The 22,878-nt window shown below is 43.4% G+C and overlaps 1 protein-coding gene and 1 non-coding gene across 2 annotated transcripts in view; both read right to left on the minus strand.

The window, feature by feature from the left end:
- RASSF3 (Ras association domain family member 3) overlaps positions 1-22,878 on the minus strand; it is a 72,805-nt gene that overhangs the window by 34,295 nt on the left and 15,632 nt on the right. The window lies entirely within an intron of this gene.
- On the minus strand, positions 2,459-2,562 carry LOC144240882 (U6 spliceosomal RNA). Its single transcript, XR_013337881.1, has one exon. It is a non-coding gene; the product is annotated as a U6 spliceosomal RNA (small nuclear RNA).

A 22,878-nucleotide genomic window follows, 5' to 3' on the forward strand; every position in this document is an offset into this window, starting at 1 on the left:
TCTACTAGGCCAGCCAGACGCCCCTCGTTTTACTCATTTTTAAGTGTACAGTTCAGTGGCATTAAGCACAGTTTCACAGCATAGTTCTGCAGCCATTACCAACATCCATCTCCAGGCTGGTTCGGCTTCCCTAACTGGAAGTCTGTATCTGTTACACCTCCCATTTTCTTCTCCCCCAGCCTCTGACAACCCCACCACTCTACTTTCTCTCTATAAATCTCACTATGTTAGGTAGCTCTTGTTAAGTGGAATCCTGTACTATTTGTCTTTTTGGAGACCTTCATTCACATTATAGCATGAGCCAGAATTTTCCTTAAGACAACCACTTTGTTGACAGCCTGGAATGGTCTGTAAATTAAGGGCCCAATATCAGGAAGTCCCAGATTTTCCATCAGGCAGACAGCCCCCGTTTCTCTGGTCACTTTTTGCTCGCGTGAGCCTTGAGCCTGATTTTTCTTATCTCGGCGCTTACAGACACAGGCTTGTGTAAACAACTTTCACTGCACAAATTCAGGGCCACTCAGCATTTCCCCACCACCAGAAGATAAGAGTGTTTTAAGGTTCTTTATCTTTCATTTCAACTACTTGGGAGACCTGGAAAATGGAATGAGGGAAGCAGGAAATCACAAGCAATTTTGGGAATCTTCTCTGCCCTAAAAATGTATTAATAATATCTCTTTTTTAAAGCTATTTAGCTGTAATTCACATAACCATAAAACTCACCCATGTGAATGAAGCATGCAAGTCAGCGGCTTTAGTATACTCACAATGTATATATACAACCATCCCCAAGATCTACATTTACAACATTTGCAGCCCCAGGAAGAAACCTTGTCCCCATTAGTACTTGGACCCCACTCCTTTCCACTATGCCATCTCAAAGTTAATATCTAGTTAACAGTCTTATATTCCAGGGGCACCTGGCTGGCTCAGTGGAGTGTGGGACCCTCCATCTCAGGGTTGTGGGCTCAGGCCCCACGTTGGATGTAGAAACTACTTTAAAATCTTTTTTTTTTTTAAGTCTTACATTCCTTCTATATCTCACAAAGCACTTAGCAAGTACTTAAAAGTCCAGTACATACCTGTTTGCCACCATCAGATGTGTGTATATACATATGCCACAAATCACCTCCAAAATAATTCTGTCTAGGGGCGCCTGGGTGGCTCAGTCGGTTAAGCGTCTGACTTCAGCTCAGGTCATGATCTCACAGTTTGTGGGTTCGAGCCCCAAGTCGGGCTCTGCACTGACAGCTAGCTCAGAGCCTGGAGCCTATTTCAGACTCTGTATCTCCCTCTCTCTCTGACCCTCCGCTGCTCACGCTGCCTCTCTCTCTCTCAGAAATAAAACATTTTAAAAAATAATCTGTCTAGTAAACATTACATTCCGAAATTTTATAACTAGGCATATCCCAAGACCTCCTCCTCTGACAATCTGAGATTCCAGTTAAAAATAGAAAAATTTGGGGGGTGCCTGGGTAGCTCAGTCAGTTAAGTGTCTGACTTCAGCTCCAGTCATGATCTCACAGTTTATGGGTTCAAGCCCCGCGTCAAGTTCTGTGCTGTCAGCTCAGAGCCTGGAGCCTACTTTGGATGCTGTGTCTCTCTCTCCCTCTGCCCCTCTCTAACTCACGTGCACATGTGCGCACACTCTCAAAATTAAAAAAAAATTTAAATTTTTTTAAAAATAAAGTTTTTAAGCTAGATGTATATTCCTAAATATATACATTTTTGTTTGTTTTCTACAATTAAATAATTTTAGAAGACATAACAACAGAAATAACAAGTATTTCAGGAATGGACTCTTCTCCGTAACATCTAGGACTCTCTTCTCAGTCCCCTGTCTCACAACCACCATAGGAAACTAGATCTGTCCCCCTGTTCCATAAAGATTCCTGCCTCATTCCCTCCAAAAACAATGCATACAGGCCACTGAATGATACTTCATTTGGTAATGTGCACTTTTTAAAATTTTGATACAGGATTCTCTTAAATGAAGAAGCAATATATCAAGAAATGGGACATTGAAGGGTATCTGGGAGGCTCAGTTGTTAAGCATCTGACTTCAACTCAGGTCACAATCTCATGGTTCCTGAGTTTGCACCCCGCTTTGGGGGAGCATGAGCCCTGCTTTGAGTGAGCTTGTGCCCTGCTTCGGGTTAACACACACACACACACACAGAGACACACACATTTTCTCTCTCTCTCTCCTCCCTCCCCCTGCCTTTCACTCACCTGTACCCTCTCTCTCTCTCTCAAAAAATAAAAAAAAAAAAGAAGAAGAAGAAAGGAGACATCACAAGCTTTTCTTTTATTTTTTTTTTTAAGGTAAATTACTTAACCACAGAAAGCTAAATACTAAATAAAACACCTGTGAGCCCTGTGTATATTTGAAACCTTCTACAGATTTATACCAGTGTTGCTTAGAAGGAAGCGTGTGCTGTGTCCACAAACCAGTCTGTTAAACAGGGAGCCCATTCCAGATCTGTAGGTCCTCCTTGCGCAGGGGCCATCCCAATCCTCTCTGCATCATTCCAAGTTTAGGCTTACGTTCTGAAGTGAGCATGTCCACACACCATTTTTGAAGGAAAGATCTCCCCTTGCTCTCACTTCACTCTGGCGTGGATTTCTACTGGGATGGAGATGGGTGGTGTCAGTTCTTAAGAGTAAGTCATGGCACATTAAGTAGTTTTGTTTTCTGAATAGCATCCATGGAAGTTAATGCAAAAACAAAGGTACACATGACTGAAATCATTTGCTTGGAAATGAGAAAAGGGAACCTTGGTGAATTCGTTTCAGATGGGAGACAGAGTTTTAATTAAAAATTAGACTCGTGGTGGGGCACCTGGGTGGCTCAGTCAGTTAAGTGTCCAATTCTTAATTTCAGCTTAGGTCATGATCTCAGGGTTCATGGGTTCAACCCCTGCATCGGGCTCTGCGCGGACAGTGCACAGCCTGCCTAGGATTCTCTCTCTCCCTCTTTTTGCCCCTCCCCGATTCGTGTGCACACTCTCTCTCTCAAAATAAATAAAACTTGTTTAAAAAAAAAAATTAGACTGGTGGCGAGATGATTATTCCCAGGTAGAAAATACTCCTCCTAGTGCTACTCAAGTGATTTTAGTGGAAGTTAGAATTGAGAGAACAGGGGGGAAACGGGTGATCTGACACTGGAGCGATAATATCCTTCTCCAACATGAATTTGCTCTTGGTCCAGAGGAGCTCCACTAACAACTGCCCTCTACCAGCCTGGTGGTCTTGGAGGGAGAACCTGACTTAGGGTCCATGGTCATCATCTTCAGGCATCACTCCACAGACATGCTTCTGGCTGGTTACTGAAGACACCGAGACTTTAAAGAGAATTTGGGGCCCCTGGGTGACTCAGTTGGTTAGGCATCCAACTCTTTGATTTTGGCTCAGGTCATGATCTCATGGTCATGGGGTGGAGCCCGGCATTGGGCTCTACGCTGGGATTCTCTACCCCCACCTCTGCCCCTCCCCCGTGGGTGCTGTGCACTCTCTCTCAAAACAAAAAGTCTGAGCACCTGCCATGAAGCAAGCACTGTGCTACAGCATACCCTGCAAGACAGAGAAAGTTTAAACAGTACTTTTAACAAAGTGACAGATCTGGTTGTACAAAGCAAAAAAAACGATAGGTCATCTATTCAGAAAATTATATTATTCAAGAAACCTTAAGATTACAATGTTTATTCTGCCATTAGAACCTCAGCTCTCTAATTTGTAGCTATAATACCACTCCTCCTTCATCCCTATTCAAAAAGGAGATTGCGGACACTGAAAAGCATGATACTCTAATGTCTAACCGCCAACTAGTCTGTTGTAAATCTCAAGTTACTGCCTTAGCACTTCCAATAATTCAAGATAAAAAAAGAATGTTTGGGGGTGCCTGGCTGACTCAGTCAGTACTATGTGCAAGCCCAAGTCATAGAGTTTACAGGACTCAAAGTAAATACTCAGAGCAGGGACTTTCCAAGGAGTGTGATTTACTGTAAGCAAATACCTGTAAGAATCAATAGGAAACCTCCCAAACAGCAAATCACTTTGGGGCAAGTTTAGTGCAACGGCTTCTACTGGGTAAAGGAAGAGGCAAGACTCCCTAGTAAACACCTCCTGGGGTGCAAAGGCAACTTTAATTTAGCCACAGAGGACAACTCATCAGCCAAGGACCGATTAAATATTTGAATTTGAGCTTCTCTGCCAGCTCAGCACAGAGCGCATTATGGGAGTCGTGAGGTAGGGACACATCGAGGCACTGCTCAGCCTGGCTCGGAGGCTCCGCTTCCTCTTCTCCTTGGAGAGGATCAAATTTGCTCATCTCACTGGCCACACGACAGCTGGGGGGGTGGGCCAGATCAAAGTTAGCATCCAGGGGCTCAAAGAACAGGAGGAATCCACGATGAACTTAAGGTACATATAAGGCCTACGATTGTGATCCCTCCACGCCCCCTCAAAGACAGGAGTATATTACTATCTACGTAACAAGAGAAGCATAAATGGTCCTGCTCTACTTCATGCTCATCAATAAATGCCTGATTTGGGGGATGTCTTATTTGAAGAGCAATAGTGGAAAGAGCACCCATTTAAAGATGACGGCAACAAAGACTCTGAAAACTGCACAGGAGGAGGAAGCGCTGGGGAGGCTCGGCATGGGAAAAGGAAACAGGGGAGGCTGGAAAGCCACCATTATAACCATGAGGGGTATCACACGCACGGTGGACTGGCCTTGAGCTCCTTGCCAAGCCCACTCTGTGAAAGCTACACAAGGAGATTGTCTGGCTTATTTTTTTACCAAAAAGCTTTTCTGATCTTCCAAAAACGGCTGCCTGGGAAATTGGCAAGCTCTCTGTTCTGGAAGTGTTTCAGCAGGGACACTATGACCACTTTGGAAACCAGACCTTTGGGGACACATTTAAGACTGGTCTCTTGCCCAGCCAGGTATTAAAATTTCTGTCTCCGGACTCTTCTGGGATTTGAGTGTGCCCTAGAGGAGAGCTCAAGACCCATTTTCCTTACTGATTCTAACCAGCACCATGGGGAGGGAAAGTACATTAGAATAAATAAAGGCATTTTTTAAAATCCAAGGAGCAGGGCGCCTGGGTGGCTTAGCCGGTTACGCATCCAAGTCATAATTTCAGGTCACGGTCTCCTGGTTTGTGAGCTTGGGCCCCACATCAGGCAGATCCTCTCTCTCCTCTCTCTGCCCCTCCCCAGCTCTCTCTCTCTCTCTCTCTCAAAATAAACAAACATTAAAAACAAAAACCCAAGTGACTGCTGTGAGCCCAGAACAACAATCAAAGCCTCCCAGGTAGGCCCAGTCATGCATTTCCAAGAGTCTGATGAGCGAATCTGACAAGCGTCCTGGGTGAAGCGCACCACCCTCGAGCTCCAGCAAGGCGCCTCAGTCCACTCCCACAGCTACATCCAGTTTTGTGTTCATTTTCCCCAGCCCAGATCTCCTGCCTGACCTGCAGGGCTACACGGCCGGCATCCTACTGCCTTGCCAAATACCCACAGCCCAGTGAATCTTTCCCAAGTGGGAAATATCTCAAGGTGGCAGGGCCAGACGTTCAGGAAACTGCCTCTGACCACTCCAGGTTCGGGGCCATATGTCTGCCTGCCATACATCTCACGCACGCATCAAACACAGACACCTGTTGGGAGTACAGATTCCATCCCCTGGCCCAGCCTCTAGGTCCCATCTGCCTGAGGTCCAGCCACTTTCCCAAGTACAGGTCTCATTCCTTCTACACAAAGCCCAGTCCCAGGACAGCCACAGCACATCATCGGGACTTTTCCTCTGCACTTTCTAGGTCATGGTCAGCCATATGCATCTCCTACCTTGGGTTCCTCATACAGGACTCTTGAAACTGGGCTGACTTCCCATGTACTGCTTAATACTGCTAAAAGGACCTAAAAACCATGTGAATAAAGCAAATATGGGTTGCATTTTTTTAAGTCATTTGTTGAGAGCGAAAGAGAGAATGAGCAGGGGAGTGGCAGAGAAAGGGAGAGAAAGAATCCTAAGCAGGCTCCACACTCAGTGCAGAGCTCAATGTGAGGCTCCATGCTACAATCCTGAGATCCCGACCTGAGCCAAAATTAAGAGTCAGCCGCTTAACCCACTGAGCCACCCAGGTGCCCCGGATTTCATTCATTGTTTTGTTTTGTTTACGTTTTATTTATTTCTAGGAGAGAGAGACACAGCGTGAGCAGGGGAGGGTCAGAGAGAGAGGGAGTCACAGACCGAAATAGGCTCCAGGCTCTGAGCTGGCAGTCAGCACAGAGCCCGACGCGGGGCTCGAACCCACGAACCGTGAGATCATGACCTAAGCGAAAGTCGGACGCTTAACCGACTAAGCCACCCAGGCGCCCCGGATTTCACTCATTGTTGATGAATGATAAATCACACGTGGATGAATCATAGGACACTGCATTGGGCAAAAGCTGTCAGCTACAGAGAGTATATACACCACATGTCATTTATATGAAGCACAGAGCCTGCTCTAGATCTTCTGTCCCCTCTCCTCCTGGCCCTCCCTCACTTGCATTCTCTCTCTTAAAAAATAAAGAAATAATTTTTTTTAAAAGACTATAGTCGTTCTGGCTGAGAGGTGAAAATATTACTGATTACGAATGGACACAAAAGTGCTTGCTTCAACAGCACATATACTGGGGTGGGGGGGAAGGAACGGACACAAAAGAACTTTCTGGGGTACTAGAAGCATACTCTATTTTGAGCTGGAAAGAGCAGGTAGTTGGGAGGGGGGAGAGGGGAGAGAAATTGAGGGGAAGAGACACTCATTAAGCTGTACAATTAAGATTTATACATTTTACTTTATACTAGTTACACCTTAATTTTCCAAATTCAAATATTTACAGAAATAAAGATGAAGATCCTGCGTCTGAAGATAAACTAACATTCCATTCTTAACCTCAGGAACAAAATATTTTGTTTTGGGGAGGGGTTTTATTTTGGTAAAAGATGACAGAAGGCTAGTAGTAAAAGTTTTACTTAATATAACATATAGCTAAAGAACACAAAAACTTTCAAAATGACAATATTTTTTAAAATTATTTTAATGTTTTATTTCTGAGAGAGAGACAGAGGGAGAGGGAGAGAGATAGCGCGTGTGCAGGGGAGGGGCAGGGAGAGAGAGGGAGGCAGAGTATCTGAGGCAGGCCCCAGGCTCTGAGCTAGCTGTCAGCACAGAGCCCAACGTGGAGCTCAAACCCACAAACTGCGAGATCATGACCTGAGCCGAAGTTGGACGCTTAACCGACTGAGCCACCCAGGCGCCCCTAATTTTTTTAAATGTTTAGTTTTGAAAGAGAGAGACAGACAGAGACAGAGCTCAAGCAAGGGAGGGGCAGAGAGACAGGGAGACACAGAATCCAAAGCAGGCTCCATCCAGGCTCTGAGTGGTCAGCACAGAGCCGAATGCAGGGTTCGAACTCACAAACTGTGAGATTATTACCTGAGCCAAAGAGGGATGCTTAACCGACGGAGCCACCCTGGAGACCCATCAAAATGACAGTATTTTTTAAGAAAGGATAAATTCAGGGGCGCCTGGCTGGCTCAGCTCTGGGTAGGTATCCAACTCTTGATTTTGGCTCAGGTCACGATTTCACAGTTCATGAAAATCAAGCCCCACGTAGGGCTCCACACTCAGTGCAAAACCTGCTTAGGATTCTCTCTCTCTCTCCTCTCTGTCCCTCCACCTGCTCACATGCTAGTTCTCTCTTTCTCTCAAAATAAACATTTAAAATAAATTTGTTAACGTTGCTTCATTTCTGAGAGGCAGAGATCGCACAAGTGGGGGAGGGGCAGAGAGAGAGGGAGACAGAGAATGTGAAGCAGGCGCCAGGCACACAGCCTGACCTGGGGCTCGAACCCACAAACCGTGAGATCAATACCTGACCCTAAGTCAGACGCTTAACTGACTGAGCCACCAAGGTGCCCCAATAAACATTTTTTAAAAAGGATAAATTCATCTGTAATATACTGTCCTGTAAATGGTGGGTAATATTACCTATCTCAACAGGGTTGCTGATAGTTAACTGAGGAGATAACACAATAAAGCACTTAATACAGTAGCTATTCATCAACAGGGCACATACTCCTCACCACCGGTTTGCCAGAATTACCTGTCCATCTCCTTCAGTCCCTTTCAGCCCGTCCCTCAAAACTTCAGCAGGCATTCGGTTTGGGTAAAATAAACTCGGAAGCTCTCTCCAAACATGCTATACCCTTCCACAGTCTCCACCTGACTCCACAAGAAAATACAAAGCTGTCGAGGCTGTGCTTCTGATGCCAGGGTCCATACAAACCTCGGGGCACACCGGGGTGTCCTGGAGGTCGGGCAAATATGGCACGGATCCGTGAGGCGGCCTCACGTAAAGCTGAGAAGAAAGCGGAGGTGTTTTCCAGCAGACGTCAGGCGCACGCCGGCGTCTCAGCCCGGAGCCGGCCCTCGCCCCTGCCCGCCCTCGCCCCTGCCCGCGTGCTCGCCGGCTCTCCCCACCTCCACTTCAGCAACAGTGTTAAGGGCTCGGGCACCCGGGAGTTAGAATGTTCCTGGCTCTCTACCTTAGAAAACTCTAATCAAAGTACTCCTGGCTTTTTAACTGATGATGGCTTGGCCTCTTTCCTTGAACTATCAACACCACTCGGCCTGGCTTACTAACCCTGCAAAGCAAAATATTTATTTTCAGCAGCATCAACATGCAAAAATCGAAAGAACAGGAAACTACAGTTAAGAGAAACAAAATACCACAATAAGATTAACAAAGGATATGCAATTTTAAGGATACCCTTAAGAAGTCGCCATTGTATGAAAGCCTATTTTGGACACAACCGTATGCATGCCACAGTGAATCTTAACTTCATTTAAATAATTAGTCAAGCAAGGGAACAAATGAAACTCTGAGGGAAACTGAAAAATCAAACTGTCCTTTTTAGGGTTAACCTGCAGGAACCTCTGACTGTTTCTACTCAGACCCCAGAATTAAATTCATACGCAAACTTTTTCTATTACAAAAGAAAAAACAAGACAATTATAGGAGGAAAAGGAAAAAAACCACAGAAGCCAAATGACATTTATCCTATCACCCAGAGAGGTAAATCCTTTGGGTTTTGTTTTTTCCCCTCTCTATTCTTGTACTTAAACTATACATGCCATTTTTATTTTTTTATTTCTCTTATGTTTGTTTTATTCTTGAGAGATCGAGAGAGACAGAGCACAAGCCGGGGAGGGGCAGAAAGAGGGGGAGACACAGAATCCAAAGTAGGTTCTGGGCTCTGAGCTGTCAGCACAGAGCCCTATGCGGGGCTCCAACTCACAAACTGCAACATCATGACCTGAGACTGAAGTCAGATGCTCAACCGACTGAGCCACTCCAGGCCATTTTATTTATTTTTTTAATTTTTTACACGTTTATTCATTGTTTGAGAGAGAGAAAGAGACAGTGCGTGAATGTGAGAGGGGCACAGAGAGGGGGTGACACAGAATCCAAAGCAGGCTCCAGGCTCTGAGCTGTCAGCACAGAGCCCTATGCGGGGCTCGAACTCACGGACCGTGAGATCATGACCTGAGCCAAAGTCAATGTTTAACCAACTGAGCCACCCAGTCGCCCCTACGTGCCATTTTAAAATTCTTTTCCCATTAAAAAATTTTTGTGAAGATCTGTGTACTGAACACTTTAACAGCTGTTAATGTTTGTTGGTCAAAGAGCACAAAGTTTCAGTTCTGCAGAATGAGTGAGCTTAAAGAGCTAAGGCACAGGCAGGAGAACTATAGTTAATATCATACAGAACACAGGAAATATGCTACAACAGATTTCAGGGTGCACTCATCACAAAAATAATGGTTAACTGTGAGGAAAGGACACAGTAATAAGCTTGACTGTAATAATTCACTATATGTATCAAGTCATGATGTTGTAGGTCTAAAATATGTAACAATTTTTATTTAAATAAAGCTACATATGTAATATTTAGACATTTCAGTATTTCTAAGGACCAGGCCCCATCTATGCTTTTCACATGCATCAACTTCTCTGACATTCAAAACAACCTCAAGAAAGCTATGATTACAATGATCAATTCTATTAAGAAACCTGCCCAGACAACGTGAATACACTTAATGCCACTTAATTATACACTTAGACAGTGTTATAATGGTAAAAGTTATGTTATGCATATTTTACCACAATTTTTAAGAGAGAAAGAGACTCGCCCAAGGTCACACAGGTCTAAGCGGCAGACCCAGAATCAGAATGCACAGCGTCTGGCTGTAGAACCTGTACTTCTAACCACTGCAGCCTACAAATCTTTTTTTCCTTGTATAAATATTTTCAAATAGTTGAAGGTCTATATATCGGACAGGTTTGATGTTGGGCCTTTACTCTGTTTCCAAATTTCCCACCATTAAAAACAGTGCTTTGATGAGCCTTCTTATAACAGATATTTTCATATCTCCTTGGGTTTCAGAGGGGATGTTGATTTTTTGTTTTTTTGTTTGGTCTTCTTGTTTTTTAATTTAAGGGTACACTTTTAGAAGTAGAACTGCTAGGTGAGAGCAGAAAGCAAACAATTTAAATAACCAGATGAGTAAGCTGTCCACCAAGAGCTCACTTTGATCAGCTTACAAGGAAGCCTAATAGAGAAGATAATTTGCAACAAGTAACTGTAATTCAATGGCTCTAAGTCTCATGTTAAGAATCAGTGGGTACTTCAGGGGCGCCTGGGTGGCTCAGTTGGTTGAGCATCTGACTTTGTCTCTGGGTCATGATCTCATGGTTCATGGGTTCAACCCCCACATCAGGCTCTGGGCTGACAGCTCAGAGCCTGGAGACTCCTTCAAATTCCTGTCTCCCTCCCTCCCTCCCTCCTTCNTCTCTCTCTCTCTCTCTCTCTCCCCCCCTCCCCCACTAGCACTCTCTGTCCCTCAAAAATGAATAAACGTTGGGTGGCTCGGTTGGGTAAGCATTTGACACTTCATCTCAAGTCATGATCTCACAATTGGTGAGTTTGAGCCCTGCATCGGGCTCTGTGCTGACAGCTAGAGCCTGGAGCCTGCTTCAGATTCTGTGTCTCCCTCTCTGTCCCTCCCCTGCTCATGGTCACGCGCTCGCTTGCTCTCTCTCTCTCAAAAATAAACATTTTTAAAAAATGAATAAACGTTAAAAAAGTATTTAAAAAAGAATCACTAGATTCAGAGAGTCACAAAGAGGCTGTCCATGACTAAAGAAATGCTGCTATTCAAGAACATAATTAACTGCCCAGGAAAAGTCCCTTGGAGTCATTATTTATCAAACTCCACCTCGACAGCTGTGTAGACTTGGGGGACCCCAGAGCCACAGGGGTTCCCATTTGTTCTTTAATTTGATCATCACCTGCTTTAAAGTTCTTAGTCCAAACTAGCAGGAGAGTGGAGAATATGTAAGAGGCCCTCAGATGAATCAGTTGGTGATCTGATTGACATTAAATCCGCATAAATGCAAAGCTCACGCTGCATCCCCTCTCCTACATCCAACAGCAGGGAGACCTTTCATGTTGTATTCTGGCAAAAGTTTGTCAATAATGACTCATCACAGACCTTGCAGCCAAGATCCATGAGAAATAGCTCTCTTATTGATTCCTGCCAGAAGGAAATAAATGTTTAGAGAAACAACTAAACCGTAATAGCAAATGGTTTTAGGATCTTACTGAAAAGAAGAGTTACATAAAAGTTCCTTCAAAGGCCGTGGGGAAAACATGAAGAAACTGATATTATCAGCCTAAAGCCTGTTCAACGGGTCTCTTGGAAACCACAAACTAAATCTAGGCAGCTTGAGGAAGACTAGAAGAAAACTGACCCTCATTCACTCAAAGGGAGCGATATTCCAAACAGGAATTACGCATCAGGATTTATGCCATTCGTCATTCCCTTCTACTTGATCACTTTGAGAGAGAATTAGAGGTGAAGAAGAGGTTTTCTGTACAGCATGGACACGAAAGTTACTAACACTGTAGCCCATATTTGAAAGTGGCTCAGAGAGGACCTGTGAAGGTACTTCAGTTCTCCAGACAAGAGAAAAAAAAAACAAAAAAACAAACAAAAAAAAAAACCTCTGTAACAAGCTATGGCGATTTGACGATCATTTTGCAACATATACAGTGAATCATTACTGTTGTACAACTGAAACTTTTCCATGTCAATTACACCTCAAGCATGTTTTTTAATTTAAAAGGACAATTTCAAATAAGTTACAGAAACTTTAACCACCACAAAAAATATTATCTACTCAAAAGTCGCCCCCGCCCCAGCAAGCCATTCTCCCTGTAACTTCAGGTGAGCAGAGATAACCAAAGAAATACAGCTTAGGAATTTCTTTTTTATAGTCCATTGTGATTTTAGGTGAAGATGTGCAACCATATTATTCAATTAAGTGGAAATAGGGGGTATAGCTCGGGGTAGAGCATTTGACTGCAATTAAGTAGAACTCTACACAAATCACTGTGGTTTTTCCCAAAACCACAAGTTTCCACAGGTCCATTACAGTTTCAAGAAAATGGAAGCATACAAGTTAAAAAGAAATAAATCCTCAAGCTTCTCAATTCAAAGATGGAACTGAAGAACTAACCATACAAACATGAAGATACACATTCCCTTCCCTGTGACTAAGCAATTCCACTCCTGGGATTATAACCTACAGAAAAGTTTCCCGTACACATGAAAGGAGGCACATAAAGAAGTGTATTGCAATGTCACTTGTAATAGAGAAAAATGGGAGGAAATAATACTTAAACGTCCATCAACAGGAAAATGGACACACTATAGTGGTACAGCAATTAAAAGAATGAACTAGAGTAGCAAGAATCTCAAAAACAAAGTTGAACAATAGACGTTGAGCCACAGAAGAAAATATGCAATATGACACCACATCCACAAGTTTAAAAAAAAAGATAAAGTAACACTTAACTATTTATTGATCATTAATACTTAGACACCAGTAATTAAAGTATTAAATACATGGACGGCAATGATAAACAACTGGAGAGAAAGGGAGGGGAGGGAAAAATGGAGCTAGGAATATGCAGGGGCTTCAACTACATCTGCAATGTGTTATTTTTAAAGTTCGATGATCAATGGGGCCGCCTAGGTGGCTCATTTGGTTGGGCATCTAATTTCAGCTCAGGTCATGATCTCACGATTGAGTTTGAGCCCCATGTCGGCCTCTGTGCTGACAGCTCAGAGCCTGGAGTCTGCTTCAGATTCTGCGTCTCTCTCTCTCTCTCTGCCCCTCCCCTGCTCATACACTGTCTCTCTGTCTCAAAAATAAAATAAACTTTAAAAAAAATTTTAAGTTGGATGATCAGCTATAAAGGCATTCATATACTTTTATATAGTTACTGTACTCTGAATAACTGTATTGTGAATTACTATACTATGTATTACTGTATTCTGCATGGCGGGGGGGGTGGTATTTATTTATTTATTTATTTATTTACTTTGAGTGAGAGAAAGACAGCTGGGGAGGGGCAGAGAGAGGGGGAGGGACAGAGAAAGAGAGAGAGAAAAGAGAATCCCAAGCAGGCTCCTACTCTCAGCATTGCAGAAACCCTTCCCCCCACCCCCGGCACGGAGCTCAAATCCATGAACCACAAGATCATGACTGAAGATCTATCCCAATCTCACAGATATGCTTTGTAGTGTTTCTAGAAAGTCACTACGCATTCTATGCACCTATCCTTGGAGATCACCTCTATTAGAAACACACATGCCATTTCTGAAAATTCATGTTTTTGAGGCAAATCTAAACCGTCTCCAAACACACATCAGTGCTGCTTCTACAGAAAAATAAGTTACACGTCCAGTCACTGTTTGAGCTTCTATCCTTCCAAAACCCAAATCCAAGTGTCTACAACTTCAAGAAGTACTCCTAATTAGGTCTGCCCTTTTCTATTCAGTCTCCTGGTGCCACTTGCTCAACAAGAATTGTACAAAACGAATAAATCAAGGGTCTTATTGTATTTATTTTAAATGTCTCTTAAATGTATTTATTTTAATCTCTTCTGGGTTCTTCTACGTTCATTTATCACAGCTGTTACCATTCACAAACTGCATATTATATGTTTGTCTCCTCATATAATTCCAGAGAGTTCCTTATAAGGAAGGGAGACTCATAATAACCCAATTGTATGTAGTACTAAACTCTGTGCATGATCCATGCCCAATAATACTTACTGCAAACATCTGAGCAATCTCAGTGTGCCAATAAGGACGTGAATGACTCAGTTTCTGGGACTCACCCAGATCCTTTACATTTTCCTTTCTGAGACTATACAGCAATATAGAACCAGCCTCTAGAACTTCCTCATTTTCCACTCCTTGAAACAAATTTCCAAAGCTTATTAATTACAGAGTGTTGTTTCAATTACAACAAACCAGGCAAGGGGCGTCTGGGTGGCTCAGTCGGTTAAGTGTCCGACTTCAGCTCAGGTCATGATCTCACCATTCATGGGTTCCAGCCCCGCATCAGGCTCTGTGCTGACAGCTCAGAGCCGGCAGCCTGTTTCAGATTCTGTATCTCCCTCTCTCTCTGACCCGCACCTGTTCATGCTGTCTCTCTCTCTCAGAATAAAACATTAAAAAAAAAAAAAAAACAGGCAGAAACCCCCAATTTCTCAGCAGTTGTGACTTTCATCACAATCATTTTCATTCACACCTGTGTAATGCATATGTATGTACTGTTAGAGGACAATGAATGTAATCGGTATGAAAACAAGAATGCTAGATATTCAAAAGGTCCCGGGCTTCTTATGAATATCTACAGTAAATGTACAATATATGCAAATCTATACACACGTGTGTAAGGATTTCACAGTAAACCTTGATATGCAACGGGACACTGCCTTATCTGGTTCCCATCCCCCTCTCCCATTCCACTACTTGAGATTAGTCTACCCAGGCTTAATTTAGCCATAGCCCTACGCTTTCCCTTCCCATTGTCCCCCCCAACCTCAAGCCCAAGCTCCAGGCACTGACTTTTGCTAACATGGCAGATTCACCACAACGAGACTGCTACTTGCCCTAACCCTTGTCACTGTTTTAAAGCGTGGGTTCCCACACCAGACTGCCCATTTTCTAACCCGAATTTCTGTTTACCAGCTACTATTTAAGCTCTCTGTGCCTCTTCTATACAAAAGAGATTATCCACGCTTACCTCACTGGGTTAGTGTGAGGATGAAATGAACCAATAAAGGTAAAATGCATTGAGCCATCGTTGTTATTAACAAACAGTAAGAGTATCCCTTCCATATGCATCAACAATGGTCTCTTTAGAGATAAAAAGAAAAACTGGACTGTCTACTCCACTACTCACAACACTTCACTTCGGACACCAGAGATGGTGGGATTTTCCCTCACACCAAGCAAGCAATTCTCCGGTTCTCTGCAGACACCAACCGGGTGTCTATCCTACAATTTAACTCCATTTTGACACCATCCACCTGGGGTCAGCATAGACGCCACAAGTTAAGAGCTTAGTCCCAGCAGACACCTTCTACACACACACTTCACATGCAATTGCAAATTTAATTATCTATGCTTATAATTGACCAGTTATATATAAATCAGGGATTTATATGATGCCCTTGTCACGTTCAATCATTTGCTAGGATGCCCCACAGAACTCAGGTAAGTTCTCTAATTACTTACTATTACCTGCGTTTTACAAAGGATATAATTCATGAACAGCCAAATGAAGAGATGCATAAGATGAGGTAGGTGGGAAGGGGTCCAGAGCTTTCATGCCCTCCCCACAAGTGCCACTCCCCCAGCACTTCCCATGTTCACCACCAGAAGCTCTTCCAAACTCCTTCCGTTATATATACTGCACATCACAATCTCACAATGGCTCTTTATGACTTTGTACTAGACTGCATGCTCCTGAGACAGGATACTGGTCTTCCTCCTCTTTACAACACCAGCCATTAAACAGGCACTCAATAAATGTTTATCGATACCATAGAAGCAGGAAAGTAATCTCTCTGCTATAGCATAAATCATTCTGCAGTGCAGACAGTTCAGAAAAGAGTAGCAGGGGCTTAGGAGACCAACTCGAACCACCCACATCCCTGTACAAATTCTAGAGCCCCCACCACTGTCAGAACTTCCAAAGGATCTAAAAAGTTTACTTCTGGGAGCCTGATGGCTCAGCCAGTTGAGTGTGTCGGACTTTTTTGATTTTGTCTCAGGTCATGGTCCCAGGCATGTGTCTGGCTCCATGCTGAGCATGCAGCCTACTTAAGGTCCTCTCTTTCTCTCCCTCTGCCCCTTTCCAGTGGCTTGTGAGCTCTCTAAAATTAATAATAAAGACTTTACTTCCCCCTCCCTCCCAAAAAAAGGGGGTTGCCTGGCTGGTTCAGCCAAAAGAGCCAGCAACTTTTGACCTCAGGGTCATGAGTTTGAGCCTCGTGTTGGATATAAAGATCACTTAAATAAAAATGAAACTAAAAGAAAAAAATAACGACTTTACTTCTGCATAGTTAACCTTTCCACCGACCAACAGTTTTACTTGCTTCTACTTTTGGGGAAGGAAAACAGAAAAATATGGATTTTATGGAAGATTCAAAGTAAGGCTCTACAAACCAGTACTGAGCTAAATTTTATAAATTGTAATCAATATATTTCCCGAAAACCACTTTGTTTTTTCAAATTCATCTATGGGCACTACATTAGAATATTAATTATTAGGAATCCACGTGTGCCAAACCTGAGAAATAAAGTGCAGTGATGCCACACAAGATAGATTTCATATTCAAAGATGTTTCAAAAACACAACCAGCAGCCCTCATCAGTTTGCTCAAGTTTCTTTTCCAAAAAAAAAAAAAAACAACACCCTCCCAACAGATTAAGAAAGGGAGTTTAACCTGATAGAAAAAAAAAAACCTACCAAGATAAAACATTTCTATCAAAACTTCTTGAATTTGTTTCCTAACATCTTTTTGTCACTAATTTTGAGCTATTTGGGGGAGGGGGAGGTCACATCCACATTCTGGTCATGAAAGGCTTTATTCTAAGAGAGTTAATAATATACTGAAATGGTCTAAGAAGTTTGCTTTTACAGTCCATATCCACATCAGGATTTATTTTTCTCTTGTTCCTTCAAATAAATCTTAACCACTTCCAATTCAAGGATGATGACCTCATGCTTCCGAATCTCTCTTGCAGAGACCTCAGTCTTGAGCTTCAGAGCCCTGATTAGCGTAGCCAGCTGGGTGCTTCACAAACGATCTGTACGTGTGCCCGAAACTGAACTATCGCACCACCTAGCCAGACCCCCTTACCTTCCTCCTGTGTTCTCCAGGTCCCCCTGGGCAGGGCCATCCTCTCAGCCGCCCCCTCCACCTCCCTTCACACGCACACCTTTTCACTCCCCTCTTTCCCCGCCCTGTCAATCAGGTGCCAATCTACCTAGTCAACCTCAGGAGTCTGTGCAACTGCCCCATTTCACACCCTAATGAGCGTCATCCAGGTAACTGCAATGGCCTCCCAAACAATACCCCTGCCTCTCTCTAAACTCTCCCATAAACTGCCCTCAGCTGCAAAAGCATAGATCTGATCCCATTACTTCTCCCTAAGTGGCTCCTCCTCACCAGGAAATAAAATTTGAAGTCCTGAGCCTGGCAAACAAGGCCCCTTTAGAGCCTGCTTCCTTTCCCACTCATTCACCACACCCGTAGGTGTGTCTTTCCCTGTCTGCTCCACCCGCAAGGCCACCTGGTCCTCCAGACACACCTGGCTTTCTCTCCACACACGGAGTCCATACACGCACACCCACCTGCTCCACCTGCTCCGTCAGTGCCCATCGGCCGACTCACACTTCTAGTCACTACCCCCTGCATCAGGTACAAGTTTACCAGACTTGACTCTGTCCCTCTTCTCCAAGGGGACCCATATTCTTTCTAAGCAGTCCTCCACATCTGATCCAAACACCATCCGTTCCGCTGTGCAGGCAGCCATCTCCTTAAGGGACCTTAGTGCCTCACCTGTATCCTCCACTCCCCATGCGCTTTCTTCCTACTCAAGTCTCTCATCTAAAAATGATGACAACACGCCGACGACTCCCTCCATACCATAGCCTCCTCATTTTAGGGCACTGTCCTTTCCCTCCAGCCAAACCATGGAAGAGCAAGCAGCTTGCACCCATTTTTCCTGGCTCCTCCCCAGCTATTCAGTCCTCCTCCCTCTGCAGCCGGACTGCCTCTCCAGTTGTCCGAAGAGTCTCTCCCCAAGGTCTCCAGAGACTCCTACTGGCTCAACCTCAGTCCCTGGCTTTTCTGCATGCTGCACTTGCCCTACTGACCATGCCCCTGTGCTCGAGGTGGGCTCATCCCTGGACTCCCACAACACCAGGCTCCTAGCTTTCTTCACCTCCCTAGTCACTCTGGTTATCTCTAGACACACGCCCTTCTTCTTGGCCTACCCTTTAAATGCAAGGGGCACCTGAAAGACTCAGGTGGCTGAACATAGGACCTTGACTCAACTCAAGATCTCACTGTTGGTGGGTTCCACCCCGCCTCCAGCTCACCACTGGCAGTGGGAGCCTGCTTGGGATTCTCTCTCCACCACCTCTCTCTCTCTCTCTCTCTCTCTCTGCGTCCCTCCCCCACTTGCATGCTCTTTCAAAATAAATAAGTCTATAAGCAAACCTATGAATGAATGAATGCATGCATGCATGCTGGTGAATCCTCCTTGCTTGGGCTCCCTCCTCCCATAGCTTCAACAAATCCCAGAGCTCTCTCCCCAGATCAGGTATACCTCCAATAAGCCCAGGAAATGCTGACATCCTACCGACAGCCCAAAAAAAGTACACCCAGATTCATTCATTGATTCATTCATTATTTACTGACCTGGAGTCACTAATACATGGTCTGAACTTATCCTCCCTCCCAAATCACATCTTTCGTCTATATTCCCTTAATTGGCAAGTGACAGCATCACCTTCCCAGTCACCCAAGCCAGGGAACCCATGACTCATCCCTGTCTTCTTTCTCACCACCCCAATACCCACATAAAGACCCACCACATCCCCCCAATTCACCCATATCTGCAACCTGGCCGTCTTCCACTTCATCCCTACTCTCACTGCCTTCCTTCCACCTCAGTAACTGGACAGCCACTGAGGCCTGGGGAGAAGTCACTCCTGCAACTCCTGATAGCCACAAAGAACAGGTTAGTACTTTGGATGGTTTTTTGGCTTTATATGTCTACCTTTTTTGAGGGACATAAATTATGCAGCTGGGGTAATCCACTGCTTCACACTTCAGCCCACGTTTTCCCTTCTGATCACTAAAATTGTTAAAATCAATCACTGCCTAAATAAATGTAATGCCTATATGCATATTCAGAGATACTTCAAATAATGTTTAATAACTGTAACATTAAGGGTCTGGAGCCTTGGTACTTTGCTTGCCACAAATGGTAATGCAACATTTTAGTTCGCCTAAACCATTTTGACAATACTCATTTCCATAAAGCCAACATTTCAAATTAAAATGAACACAAAATGTGAGCAGCTACTAAATCTGCCATCTCCTCGTATTATCATATCACACATTTTCCAAATCTAAAATGCACCACAGAAAAAATAAAATGCAACACAGAATTTCAGGGACACTATGATGTGCTTAATGAAAAAATCAGGAGTCACTGCAAAAATAAGTTTTGTGATTTCTGTAACTAAAAACAAAACTTCTTATAATTGTGTATTTAGGCATGTTCCTTTCTAGCTAACAGCAGAAAACTCAGACTCTTCACATTAAAAGGAACCATTCCATCCAGTCCATTCCTTTGGAGTTACAGTTACGTCTTCCTCAATTATCAATAACCCCTCAAATGTTTAAAAGTCAAATTTTAAAGAAATATCTTTCCCCATGGGGTCTTGCTGAACTATCTCCTGAAGTCTTTGTGAAATTAGAAACAGATGACAATTCTAAATAAACTGCTCTCATTGGAGATAATTCTTCTTGGGAACGACAATGTCTCAATAATGAATCAAGTTAATCATCACACTCACGAAGCATTCACTATGGCCTCTGTGAAGCAAAGATCCCTAGCCCTCAAGGGTTTTCATTCTTGTCAGGAGGCAATACTTTAAATGTGCCTGTAGCAATCACAGGACAAGACATTTGTAAGAAATGAGCCTTGAACTGGATGATACCCATGGGTCAGTGAATGGAGAAGCTGAGTAAAGCACGCTGCACAGGGTAGGCAAGGGGACAGAAGCCTCTGGAAGCCTCACACTTGGATATACCATATTAGATAAAAGCCTCTGATGTTTTATAATAGAATTTAAAAGAAACTGGTTCGGAACATTTACCTGGCCAGGGTAAATGCAGACCAACTGGAATACAAGAGCCTCTGGAAACAAAAGACCACATTTAATCTTCCAAAGGAAACGAATGCACTTCCCTCACTCCCAAATGGGACCGCGCACCTGCCCATAAAGCACTCATCCTTCAGCAAGCACAGTGGCTAATCTACCCGCACTGGCCTAGCATTCTCCAGAAGCAGAGGACTCTCCTACATTCATCCTGCCCAGTTTCTCAGGAATGTAGCATTGCTGGTGGGCTCTTCCTTAAGTAGTTTTTGACACCATGTTGGGGCACCTGGGTGGCTCAGTCGGTTAAGCGTCCGACTTCGGCTCAGGTCATGATCTCACAGTTTGTGGGTTCAAGCCCCGCATCAGGCTCTGTGCTGACAGCTAGCTCAGAGCCTGGAGCCTCTCTTCGTATTCTGTGTGTGTCTCTCTCTCTGACCCTCCCCCGCTTGCATTGTCTCTCTCTCTCTCTAAAATAAATAAAACATAAAAAAAAATTTTAAAGAAGATAGTTTTTTTGACACCATTTTTACAACTCCTGCAATAATTAACTGCTTCCTTTGGCTTGCATGAGACCCATTCTTGTTGGAACTACATAGGGATGAATTTCATAAACCACCCAGGACCCCCTTGATGTCTTTCCCAAGACATTCCCTCTTAGGAAAAGAATTCATATTCTACTCATATTCCACATAGTCTACTCATTTCTCAAACACCCATGACTAACCAAATCACATAAGTTCAACCTCACCCAACCAGATATGACCTAATACAGTTATTTCCTAACAAATTCATTTGGCATCCCAATACATTTCCTGGAATCCCTTTCAAGCCTTTTATCACTGTTACTTTCCCCCCAGTCAAGAATTTACCTCCAGAATAAATTAGCCATTAACTTCCAAAGCTACTTTTTTGGAACAAAGTATAGGCCTAAGACCCACGTCTCCACATCCCCACCCCATATATGTTCCATTTCACCTAAATGGCTCACTTTCACATGATACAGAATCTATTTCCATTGTTTGCTTTATGATTGCCCCCCTTGAAAGAAAAGAAACATGTTTCACTGCCTTCACCCAACTTCTCTTTCTTGATTAGGATTCTGACGCAAATCTGATAAAATGAAAACCAGGTGGTCAATTAACAAATAATGATAGGGTGCTGGGCTGGCTAACTCAGAGGAACATACGACTCAGTTTCAGTATGCGGGGAGCCCCACACTGGGTGTAGAGATTACTTAAAAATAAAATCCTTAAAAAATAAATAAAAACAAATAACAATAGACCGCACTCGGTGTCCTGTGCCAAGTACCGCGCTAGCAATGAACATCTAGTGGTGAACAAGACAGAAATGGCCTGCCGTCATGAAGCTCACAGACATACAATCTGGAAGGCTTAAAACTAAATTTACTCAAAGTCCGATCCATTCATTCAATAATAAGAATTAAATATCATTCTTTCTCCAAAGCATCAGAGTGCTTCATAAACACAATTCATTCCTAATGTAATTTAAACTTGCTGCTTAGATATAAAATGCTCAGGTCATCCAGGGTGCCTGGATGGCTCCGTGAGTTGAGAGTGTGACACCTGATTTCAGCTCAGGTCATGATCCCCGGGTCATGGGATCAAGCCCCACATCAAGTTCCATGCTGAACATGGAGTCTATTTGGGATTCTCTTTCTCCCTCTGCTCCTCTCCCTGGCTCCTGCTGTCTCTCCAAAAATTAAAAAAAATTTTTTTAATGTTCAGGTCCCCAAATACAAATCACTATTTTGCAGATAAAAAAAGACATACATGGGGGTGTCTGGGGGGCTCAGATGCTTAAGCAACCGACTTCAACTCAAGTCATTATCTCTCAGTTTGGGAGTTCGAGCCCCACGTTGGGCTCTGTGCTGACAGCTCGGAGCCTGGAGCCTGCTTTGGATTCTGTGTCTCCCTCTCTCTCTGCCCCTCCCCTGCTCACACTCTGTCTCTCTCTCAAAAATAAACATTAAAAAAATGTTAATTAAAATTCAAAATAGGCATACATGAATGAGATGGGAGAATAAATTAATTTTTCAATAACCATTTATCAAGTATCATACTACCATAGGTTGAGAATTTAAAATCAATTTATAAGACATAATATAGTTAACAATTTTATAGTAGTCTCCAAATGCATTAATATTTGCAATTATGTAACAACTTGTAACAATTTATATAATGTAACAATTTATAATTTAGGAATACTTGTACACACATTATCTTATTTAACCCTTCTAGAATATCTGTTTTAAAGATTAGCAAGCTGATACTCAAAACGTTAAGAAACCTCTTCAAAGCTCCCAGAACCAGTAAATGACAGATTCAAAATTAAGATGATTTCCCAATTCTAGATCCCTAGACTTTTTCTACCACATCATGCTATCTTGGTAAGAGCTCTCACCAAATTGCTTTTAATGAATAATGCTAATATGCCTAGAAATAATAGTCAATGTGTACTGAACATGTACTCACA

This window comes from Crocuta crocuta, unplaced genomic scaffold (assembly GCF_008692635.1).
Source record: "Crocuta crocuta isolate KB4526 unplaced genomic scaffold, BGI_CrCroc_1.0 scaffold97, whole genome shotgun sequence".
Classification (NCBI taxonomy): domain Eukaryota; kingdom Metazoa; phylum Chordata; class Mammalia; order Carnivora; family Hyaenidae; genus Crocuta; species Crocuta crocuta.